Source organism: Enhydra lutris, unplaced genomic scaffold, assembly GCF_002288905.1.
Source record: "Enhydra lutris kenyoni isolate GAN:26980312 unplaced genomic scaffold, ASM228890v2 scaffoldscaffold199, whole genome shotgun sequence".
In the NCBI taxonomy this organism is placed as follows: domain Eukaryota; kingdom Metazoa; phylum Chordata; class Mammalia; order Carnivora; family Mustelidae; genus Enhydra; species Enhydra lutris.
In genome coordinates, this window is record NW_019154283.1 from 124,222 (window position 1) to 134,852 (window position 10,631).

Here is a 10,631-nt window from a genome sequence, read left to right on the forward strand (position 1 = left end):
ACAATACTGGGGGCATCATGTTGCCTGATTTCAAGCTTTACTACAAAGCCGTGATCACCAAGACAGCATGCTACTGACCCAAAAACACACATGTAGATGAGTGGAACAGAGTAAAGAGTCCAGATACGGACCCTCAACTCTATGGTCAAATAACCTTCAACAAAGCAGGAAAAAATATACAGTGGAAAAAAGACAGTCTCTTCAAAAAATGGTGCTGGGAAAATTGGACAGCTAGGTATAGAATAATGAACCTCGACCATTTTCTTACACCATACACAAAGATAAACCCAAAATGGTTAAAAGACCTTAACGTGAGGCAGGAATCTATCAAAATCCTAGAGGATAACATAGGCAGTAACCTCTTCTACATCGGCCACAGAAACTTCTTTCAAGACATGTCTCCAAAGGAAACAAAGGCAAAAATGAACTTTTGGGGCTTCATCAAGATGAAAAGCTTCTGCACAGCAAAGGAAACAGTCAACAAAACAAAGAGGCAACCCACGGAATGGGAGAAGATATTCGCAAATGACACTACAGACAAAAGGCTGATATCCAAGATCTATAAAGAACTCAAACTCAACACTCAAAAAGCAGGTCATTATGTGAAAAAATGGGCAAAAGACATGAACAGAAAGACATTTCTCCAAAGAAGATGTACAAATGGCTAACAGACACATGAAAAAAATGTTCATCATCATTTGCTATCAGGGAGAGTCAAATCAAAACAACATTGAGATACCACCTTACACGAGTTAGAATGGCCAAAATTAACAAGACAGGAAACAACGTGTGTTGGAGAGGATGTGGAAAAAGGGGAACCCTCTTCCACTGTTGGTGGGAATGCAAGTTGGTGAGCCACTCTGGAAAACAGCGTGGAGATTCCTCAAGAAATTAAAAATAGAGCTACCCCATGACCCAGCAATTGCACTACTGGGTATTTACCTCCAAATTACAGATGTAGTAAAAATAAGGGCCATCTGTACCCCCAATGTTCATAGCAGCAATGGTCACAGTCAACAAATGGGAAAGAGCCAAGATGCCCTTTCACAGAGGAATGGATAAAGAAGATGGTCCATATACACAATGAAATATTATGCCTCCATCAGAAAGGATGAATCCCCAACTTTTGTATCAACATGGATGGGACTGGAAGAGATTATGCTGAGTGAAATAAGTCAAGCAGAGAGAGTCAATTATCATATGGTCTCACTTATTTGTGGAGCATAAGGAATAACATGGAGGACATTGGGAGAAGGAGAGGAGAAGTGAGTTGGGGGAAATTGGAGGGGAGATGAACCATGAGAGATGGTGGACTCTGAGAAACAAATTGAGGGCTTTGGAGGGGAGGGGATGGGGGGGGGGTTTGTGTGAGCCTGGTGGTGGATACTAAGGAGGGCATGGAGCATTGCATGGAGTATTGCATGGAGCACTGGGTGTGATGCATAAACAAAGAATCTTGGAACACTGAAAACAATTAAATTAAAAAAAAAACAAGATTAATCTCTATGCCGTCTATAGGAGATTCATGTTAGACCTAAAGACATCTGCAGACTGAAAGTGAGAGGATGGAGAAACATCTATCATGCAAATGGATGTCAAAAGAAAACAGGTGTAGCGATACTTATGTTGGACAAAACAGACTTAAAAAAAAAGATTATAACAAGGAACAAAGGGCACTGTATAATAATAATGCAGACAATCAATCAAGAAGATATAACAATTGTAAATATTTATGCACCCAACATGGAAGCACCCAAATACATAAAACCATTCATAATAAATATAAAGGAAACAATTGATACTAATACAATAATAATAAAAGGGACTTTAACACCACACATACATTGAAGGATAGATCATCCAAACAGAAAATCAGCTAGGAAAAAATGTGACATATTGGCCCAGATAGTTTTAACATAAGCATTCAGAACATTCCATCCTAAAACAGAATACACAATTTTATCAAGTGAACATGGAACATTCTCCAGAACAGATCACATATTAACTCACAAAACAAGTCTAAATAAAGTAAAAAGATCAGAGTCATACCATGCATTTTTTTTTACACAATGCTTTGAAACTAGAAATCAACAACAAGAAAAAAACCAGAAAGACCACAAATACATGGAGACTAAATGAGATGCAACTAAACAATGAATGGGTCAAAGAAGAAAACAAGGAAGAAATGAAAAATTATATGGAAACAAGTGAAAATGAAAACAGTCCAAAATCTTTGAGATGCAGTAAAAGCAGTTCTAAAAGGAAAGTTTGTAGCAATACAGGCTTACCTCAAGAAGCAAGAAATATCTCAAGTAAACAACCCTACTTTACACCTAAAGGAGGTAGGAAAAGAACAAAAAAATCCACCAAAATCCAAAGCAAACAGAAGGAAGGAAATAATTAAAAAAAAACCTAGAAACTAAAAAAAGCAATAGAATACATAGATGAAGCCTGGAGATAGTTCTTTGAAGAAAAATTAGTAAAATTGGTAATTCTCTAGCCAGACTTATCAAAAGAAAAGAGAAAGGACCCAAAGAAATAAAATCAAAAATGAGAGAGGAGAAATAACAACCAACATCACAGAAATACAAACAATAAGGGAATAGTATGAAAAACTATACATTAATAAATTGGATAACCTGGAAGAAATGGATAAATTTCTAGAAACATATAAATCATTAAAACCGAAACAGGAAGAAATAGAACACTCGAGCAGACTGACAACCATCAAAGAAATTACATCAGTAATCAAAAAATACCCAACAATGAAAGTCCAGGAACAGATGGCTTCACAGGCAAATTCTATCAAACGTTTAAAGAAAAGTTAATACCTATTCTTCTCAAACTATTCCAAAAAAACAGAAAAGGAAGGAAAACTTCCGAATTTATTCTATGGGGCCAGCATTACCTTGATACCAAAACCAGATATAGACTTCACTAAAAAAGAGAACTACAGGCCAATAACTTGATTAACATAGATGCAAAATTTCTCAATAAAAACTAGCAACCCGGGGCGCCTGGGTGGCTCAGTGGGTTAAGCCGCTGCCTTCGGCTCAGGTCATGATCTCAGGGTCCTGGGATCGAGTCCCGCGTCGGGCTCTCTGCTCAGCAGGGAGCCTGCTTCCCTCTCTCTCTCTCTCTCTCTCCCTCTGCCTGCCTCTCTGTCTACTTGTGATCTCTCTCTGTCAAATAAATAAATAAAATCTTAAAAAAAAAAAACAAAAAACAAACAAAAAAACTAGCAACCCGAATCCAACAATATATTTATGAAATCATTCACCATAATCAAGTGGAATTTATTCCTGGGGTGCAAGGGTGGCTCAATATTTGCAAATCAATCAAAATGATACAACATATCAATAAGAAAAGATAGCAACCACATGATCATTTCAATAGACGCCAAAAAAGCATTTGACAAAATACAGCATCCATTCATGATAAAAAGCCCTCGAATAAGGTAGGTTTAGAGGGAACATGCCTCAAAATAATCAAAGCCATATATGAAAAACCCACACCTAACATCATCCTTAATGTGGGGAAAACTGAAACCATTTCCCCTAAGGTCAGGAACAAGACAAGGATGCCCACTCTCACCACTTTTATTCAAATAGTACTGGAAATTTCAACTATTGCAATTAAACAAAAAAGGAAATAAAAGACACTCAAATTTGTTAGGAAGTAATAAAATTTTCACTATTTGAAGATGATATGATAGTCTATCTAGAAAACCCAAAAGACTTCTAGAACTGATAAATGAATTCAGTAAAGTTTCAGGATACAAAATCAATGTACAGAAATCTGTTGCATTTCTATAAGTAATAATGAAGCAGCAGAAAGAGAAATTAAGAAAACAGTCCCATTTACAATTGCACAGAAATAATAAAGTATCTAGGGATAAATGTAACCAAAGAGGTGAAAGACATGTACTCTGAAAACTATAAAACATTGATGAAAGAAATTCAAGATTACACAAAGAATTGAAAAGACATTCAATGTTCATGGATTTGAAGTATAAATATTGTTAAAATGTCCATACCAGCCAATGCTATCTACAGATTTAATGGAATCCATATTAAAGTACCAACAGCATTTTTCATAGAACTAGAACACATAATCCTAAAATTTGTATGGAACTACAAAAGACCCATAATAGCCAAAGCAATTTTGAAAATGAAAAACAAAACTGGAGATATCACAATTGCAGACTTCAAGTTATATTAGAAAGTGGTAGTAATCAAAACTGTATGGTACTGGCATAATAACAGACACATAGATCAATGGAACAGAATAAAAATCCCATAAATAAACCCACAATTGTATGGTCAATTAATCTTCAACAAAGGAGACAAGAATATGCAATAGGAAAAAGACATCTCTTCAACAAATGGTGCTGGGAGAACTGGACAGCTCCATGCAAAAGAATGAAACTGAACCACTTTCTTACACCACACACAAAAATAAACTCAGAATGGATTAGAGCCCTAAATGTGAGATGTGAAACCATAACAATCCTAGAAGAGAGCACGGACAGTGATGGCTCTGACATCAATCATGGCAATATTTTTCTAGATATGTCTCCCAAGGCAAGGGAAATAAAAGCAAAAATGAACTATTAGGACTACATCAAAACAAAAAGCTTCTGCAGAGTGAAAGAAACAATCAATAAAACTAAAAGATAACCTACTGAATGGGAGAAGATATTTGCAAATGATACACATGGTGAAGAGTCTGTTTCCAAGATATACACCCAAAAAACAACTAATCTAACTTAAATATTGGCCAAAGATATGAACAGACACTTCTCCAAGGAAGACATCCAGATGGCAAACAGACACATGAAAAGGTGCTCGATATCACTGTTCATCAGGGAAATGCAAATCAAAACTACACTGACATACTACCTCACACCTGTCAGAATTGCTAAAGTAAAAAACAAGAAACAACTGTTGGTGAGGATGTGAAGAAAAAGGAACACTCTTACACTGTTGGTGGGAATGCAAACTGGTGCAGCCACTGTGGAAAACAGTATGGAGGTTCATACAAAAATATAAAAAATAAAACTGCCCTACAATCCAGTAATTGCACTACTGGGTATTTACCCCCAAAATACAAGAACACTAACTGAGATGAATATATGCATCCCTATATTTATTGTAACATTATTTACAAAAGCCATTTTATGGAAGCAGAGCAGGTGTCCATGGATAGGTGAATGGATAAAGAAGTGGTATGTGCATACACACACACACACGTATGTATGTATGTATGTAGTGGAATATTAGCCATAAATAAGAACGAAATCTTGTCATTTGTAAGGACATGAATGGAACTAGACAGTATTAAGCTAGATGGAATAAATCAGTCAGAGAAAGACAAATATCATATGATTTCACGCATATGTGGAAATTAAACAAATGAGCAAAAGAAAAAAGGGAGAGAGGGAGAGACAAATCAAGAAATAGACTCTTACAGGGGCGCCTGGGTGGCTCAGTGGGTTAAAGCCTCTGCCTTCAACTCAGGTCATGATCCCAGGGTCCTGGGATCGAGCCCCGCATTGGGCTCTCTGGGCAGCGGGGAGCCTGCTTCCCCTTCTCTCTCTCTCTGCCTGCCTCTCTGCCTACTTGTGATTTCTGTCTGTCAAATAAATAAATAAAATCTTTAAAAAAAAAAAAAGAAATAGACTCTTACAGAGAACAAACTGTTGGTTATCAGAGGGGAGATGTGTTGGGGAATGGGTGAAATAGGTGATGAGGAAAAGGTGGGTACTTGTCATGATGAGTGCTGGGTGATGTATGGAATTGTTGAATCACAATATTGTACACCTGAAACTAATATAACACTGTATGTTAATTATACTGAAATTTAAAAAAAACACAAGGTGATATCACCTCACACCTGTCACAATGGCTAAAATCAAAAATATAAGAAACAAGTGTTGGTGAAGATGTGGAGAAAAAGGAACGCACATGCACTGTTGGTGGGAATGCAAACTGGCACAGCCACTCTGCAACACAGTATGGAGCTTCCTCAAACAGTTTAAAAATGGACCTACCCTATGTTTCAGTAATTGTGCTATTCAGTATTTACCAAAAAAATAAGAAAACATTAATTCAAAAGGATACATGTACCCCCATGTTTATTGCAGCATTATTTACAATAGCCAAATTATGGAATCAGTCCAAGTGTCTATAAAGCAACTAATGAATCATTGAATGATATATCAAAAACTAATGATGTTCTATACATTGGCTAATTGAATTAAAACAATAGATGAGTGCATAAAGAAGATGTGGTATATATAAACAAAATGATTAGTTTTTAACATAGCTTCTTAAGTAAGTAGTTTTTACTTGTTTTGCTGTAGAATGAGTTGAACAATATGTGTCTGATAATTACATTATTTTAAACTGTAAAGATATATTTTATCAGGTTTATACTGATAAAACCAAGAATGTGAATTAAAAGATGAAAGCAATGGTCATGTACCAATGAATACTTCAACCTTAGCAAGGAATGGACAGTTCTCCTCCTATTTTACATTTTGAGATAACCCTGCTCAGTCCATTTTCTCTGGCCCACTTCCCCTGTGCTCCTCCTTAGTATTTCCAGTATAGTCTGTACCCATTTATATCTCAGAGTCTACAGTTTGTTTTTATTTGTCTGCTTCCAACATAAGGTTGTGAAATCCACGATTATGTCAAAAAATGTTTCATTGGTCTTTGAATATTCAGAGCAAAGAGCACTTATGTAGATATGGTGGGCAGAACTGTCTGCCATCATAATAGATAAATATTTTGTAGACAACACAGAAAGGAAAAATACACACTTGTAATGGGGACTTGATACAGTGGATGCTCTTCTTGTAGTTATAATTTTTTTAAGATTTTATTTATTTATCAGATAGAGATCACAAGTAGGCAGAGAGGCAGGCAGAGAGAGAGAGGGAAGCAGGCTCGCCACTGAGCAGAGAGCCCCATGCGGGGCTCGATCCCAGGACCCTGAGATCATGACCTGAGCCGAAGGCAGAGGCTTTAACCCACTGAGCCACCCAGGCGCCCCTGTAGTTATAAGTTCTATGACCTTTGAGATTAGTTTTCAGGCAAACTTTTTGGGTACTGTGAGGCTTTCTGGGAAAATCTCATTAACAGAAAAATTTTAGCAGCCCTACCAGCTATCTAGCAAAATTCTCATTATAAAGCCTGACTTAGCACAGTGTTTGTAACAGCCCCTCAGTTATGCATGTGATATAACTTAAAGATTTACAAGATATACTTAAAATTCACATATTTTATAATGTTTTCATTTATATTGTATCATTTTTTACTCAAACTCAATTTTTTTTTAAATTTTATTTATTTATTTGACGGACAGAGAGATCACAAGTAGGCAGAGAGGCAGGCAGAGAGAGAGGAGGAAGCAGGCTCCCCGCCAAGCAGAGAGCCCGATGTGGGACTCGATCCCGGGACCCTGAGATCATGACCTGAGCCAAAGGCAGAGGCCTAACCCACTGAGCCACCCAGGCGCCCCACTCAAACTCAATTTAAAGGAAATTTTATATCAGTACTAAAAATATAAAACATGCATTAGATGCTATGGTAAATATTTTTAAAAATTCTGTGAGTGACAGGGACCAAATCATGGTGGAGAAGTCTCAAAAGAGTGTAAAGATTGCTCCTGGAGCAGTTGTGTGTGTAGAAAATGAAATGTGGGGTGATGTAACTATAGGATCTATGACAGCGATCCATACTAAAGCACAAATTATTGCAGAAGCCAGGCCAGTAGCGATTGGTGAAGGTAACCTAATAGAAGAACAGGTGCTTATCATAAATGCTCACCCTGATATTATCACCCCTAATGCTGAAGATCCATAACTGAAACCTATGATCACTGGCACCAACAATGTGTTTGAAATTGTCTGCTATTCCCAAGCCACGAAAATGGGAGATAATAATGTTATTGTATCAAAAGCATATTTGGACGGAAATATAATATTTACAAGTGGTTGGGTCTCTGCAGTTTGTTGCAACCTGAATACAACTGAGGTCATTCCTGAGAAAACAGTGATCAACGGTTCAGACTGCCTTTGTGGTGTGCATACTGAGCAACCACAACTCCAGATACTACAGCTGGATTTCCTGATGAAAATCTTGCCAAACTACCATCACCTAAAGAAGACAATGAAAGGGAGCCCAACTCTAGTAATGTGTGAAGTCAATGGTGAGAAACCTCTTAAGGACTTGGTAATAAGATACCCCAGAGAATAAAACTAATTAAATCAACAGGTGGTGAGGAAGTAATAGTTTATCAAGACTTGCGGTGGCTTGGGAAGAATATACCTTGAGACTCACCACTTTGGGCACTAATTGCAAGCTTAACTGAATCATCTTCTGATTTGCTAATATGGCCACCACACTATAATTCAGGGAAAGAAGGAACTCTGGATGAGAGCATGAGAATTCCATTCTACACATAGTAAATTTAGTGAAAATTTCTGATTTATACATTAGTATTGCATGCATTTAGTTTGTATAGCTCAGCCCCCAAGTCTGTCAATTTAGTTTATGAGTTCTAAATATTTTGATAAAATAGTTTCTGACCCTTTAGGACAAAGAACAAATTAAACACAGGCTGTACTGTGCAAACTTCACTCTGTGGGGCTTCTCCATAGACAGGCTACCAGCCTTCTTTACTAACAATCTCTATCTTACTGCGACTGAACTCAAACTTCATCACAGACATTCTAGGCAGTTATGCTAAGTGGTAGGACAAGCCCTGACATGCCTGTGACATAAAAACTAGAAAGTGGCAGGAAGAAGAAAGAAACCATTTTATCATAGCATCTCTCTGCAACAATGTAGTGATAGTTCTTGGGTCAAGATGATAGATTTTCACCAGTTGAATATTATCAAGTTTAAAAAAGCTACTTTACACTGTTCTCTTATTCACCAATGAACACACACTATAGTAATTATCTCTGCTATATAGAAAATTACATCCAAAATGTAGCAACTTAATACAGTCAACATTTGTTATGTTACACAGTTTTGGCAGGTCAAATGTAGGAATGGTGTAGTTGGTGGTTTCTGGTGGTTCAGTGTGTCTCATGAAGTTTCTTTCAAGAAGTCAGTCAGACCTGCAGTCATTTGAAAACCTGACTGGGGCTGGATAGTCCACTTATAAGATGACAGATGACGGTCTCACAAGGCTATTGGAAGGAGGTTTTGATTTCATACCATGTGAGCCTCTCCACTGGGCTGTTTATCCTCATGATATGGCAACTAACTTCTCTCAGCTTCCTTCAGATCTAAGAGAGGAAGGACCTCGTCTCTAAATTTGCACAAGATCACTTCCACTTCATTTTATTTCTAAGAAGCAAGTCACTAAGTCCATCTCACACTCAAGGGGGAGGGGTTAAGCTCCACATTTTAAAGGGAGGAGCATCCAAGCATTCATGTTCATATTCTAAAACCACCAGCATATACATCCATTTATGCCTGGGTTCTCACTAGTACACTGTCTGCATCTCTCAGGGGTCTCCATATTGGGGAAGATGGGTTCAGGAAGGACTTCTCTTTATTAATGGTAATGGCACATGACATCATCACATGTCTTAAGTTTAAATTTAAACATAAGTTTAACTTCTCTAGGTTGAGTAGAAATTATTATAAATAAAAATTCTGAAGGACAAAAAATTTAATTCAATGAAATAAAAACTATAAAAGTTTAAAAATTAAGAATGAAACATAAATAATAACTTTAACTGATTTCCCTTTTACTAAATACTCTGGAAATGCTTTGCTATTTAATTTTATAACTGTCATTTATTTTTTTTCAAAGATTTATTTATCTAGTGTAAAGAGAGAGAGTACAGGGTGGGGAGGGGCAAAGGGTGAGGGAGAAAGAAAGCAGACTCTGTGCTGAGTGCAGAGGTGGGGCTCCATCTCACGGCTCTGAGATCACAGCCTGAGCCAAAACCAAGAATCAAATGCTTAACTGACTGTGCCACTCAGCTTCCCCCATTTTAAATGTTGTGTAACACTCAGTTCATCTTGGTTGCCACCTCTTCCCTGAATGCCAGCCACTTTTAGAAAAAAGAAAAGAGAATATTTAGACAAAAGAATAAGCTCTTTGAAATTAGACAGATCTGGGGATTAATCCTGATACTTGCCATCTACTGCTACCCAACATTGTGAACTATAAAAATCCCCACTACTCTTTATTATAGAGGGATAAATAAACACATAAAGCAACTAGCACAGTGCCTAATAAATAGCAAACTCAAAAACAGCAGCTATAATTATTGTCATTACTGTTCAATAACAGAAAAGAACATTAGTGTTTTTAGATTTGAGCTTTAGCCATTTGCCACACATTTTCTCAGATGTGTAAATCCCTATTTTCTTGTCAAAGCACTTAGTACCTAAGAAGTTACTCATCTTCTTGTGGATTCTACTTTCTAATTTCCCACTTGAACCCCAGCCTATATTGCACTCAACCTCTAGCTTTTACAAACTACTCCAAGTGCCCTGAACCCAGCAAGCTCTCCCTTCACCTCCACATTCACTCTTCCTTTTGTACACACAGATGCTGGATGATTCTCCATTTGTTAACCAAGCTTTAATTACTCCACC

At 37.1% G+C, this 10,631-nt stretch overlaps 1 pseudogene; it reads left to right on the forward strand.

The window, feature by feature from the left end:
• Positions 1–7,637: 7,637 nt before the first annotated feature.
• Positions 7,638–8,264, forward strand: LOC111140156 (annotated as a pseudogene).
• The last annotated feature ends 2,367 nt before the right edge of the window (positions 8,265–10,631 follow it).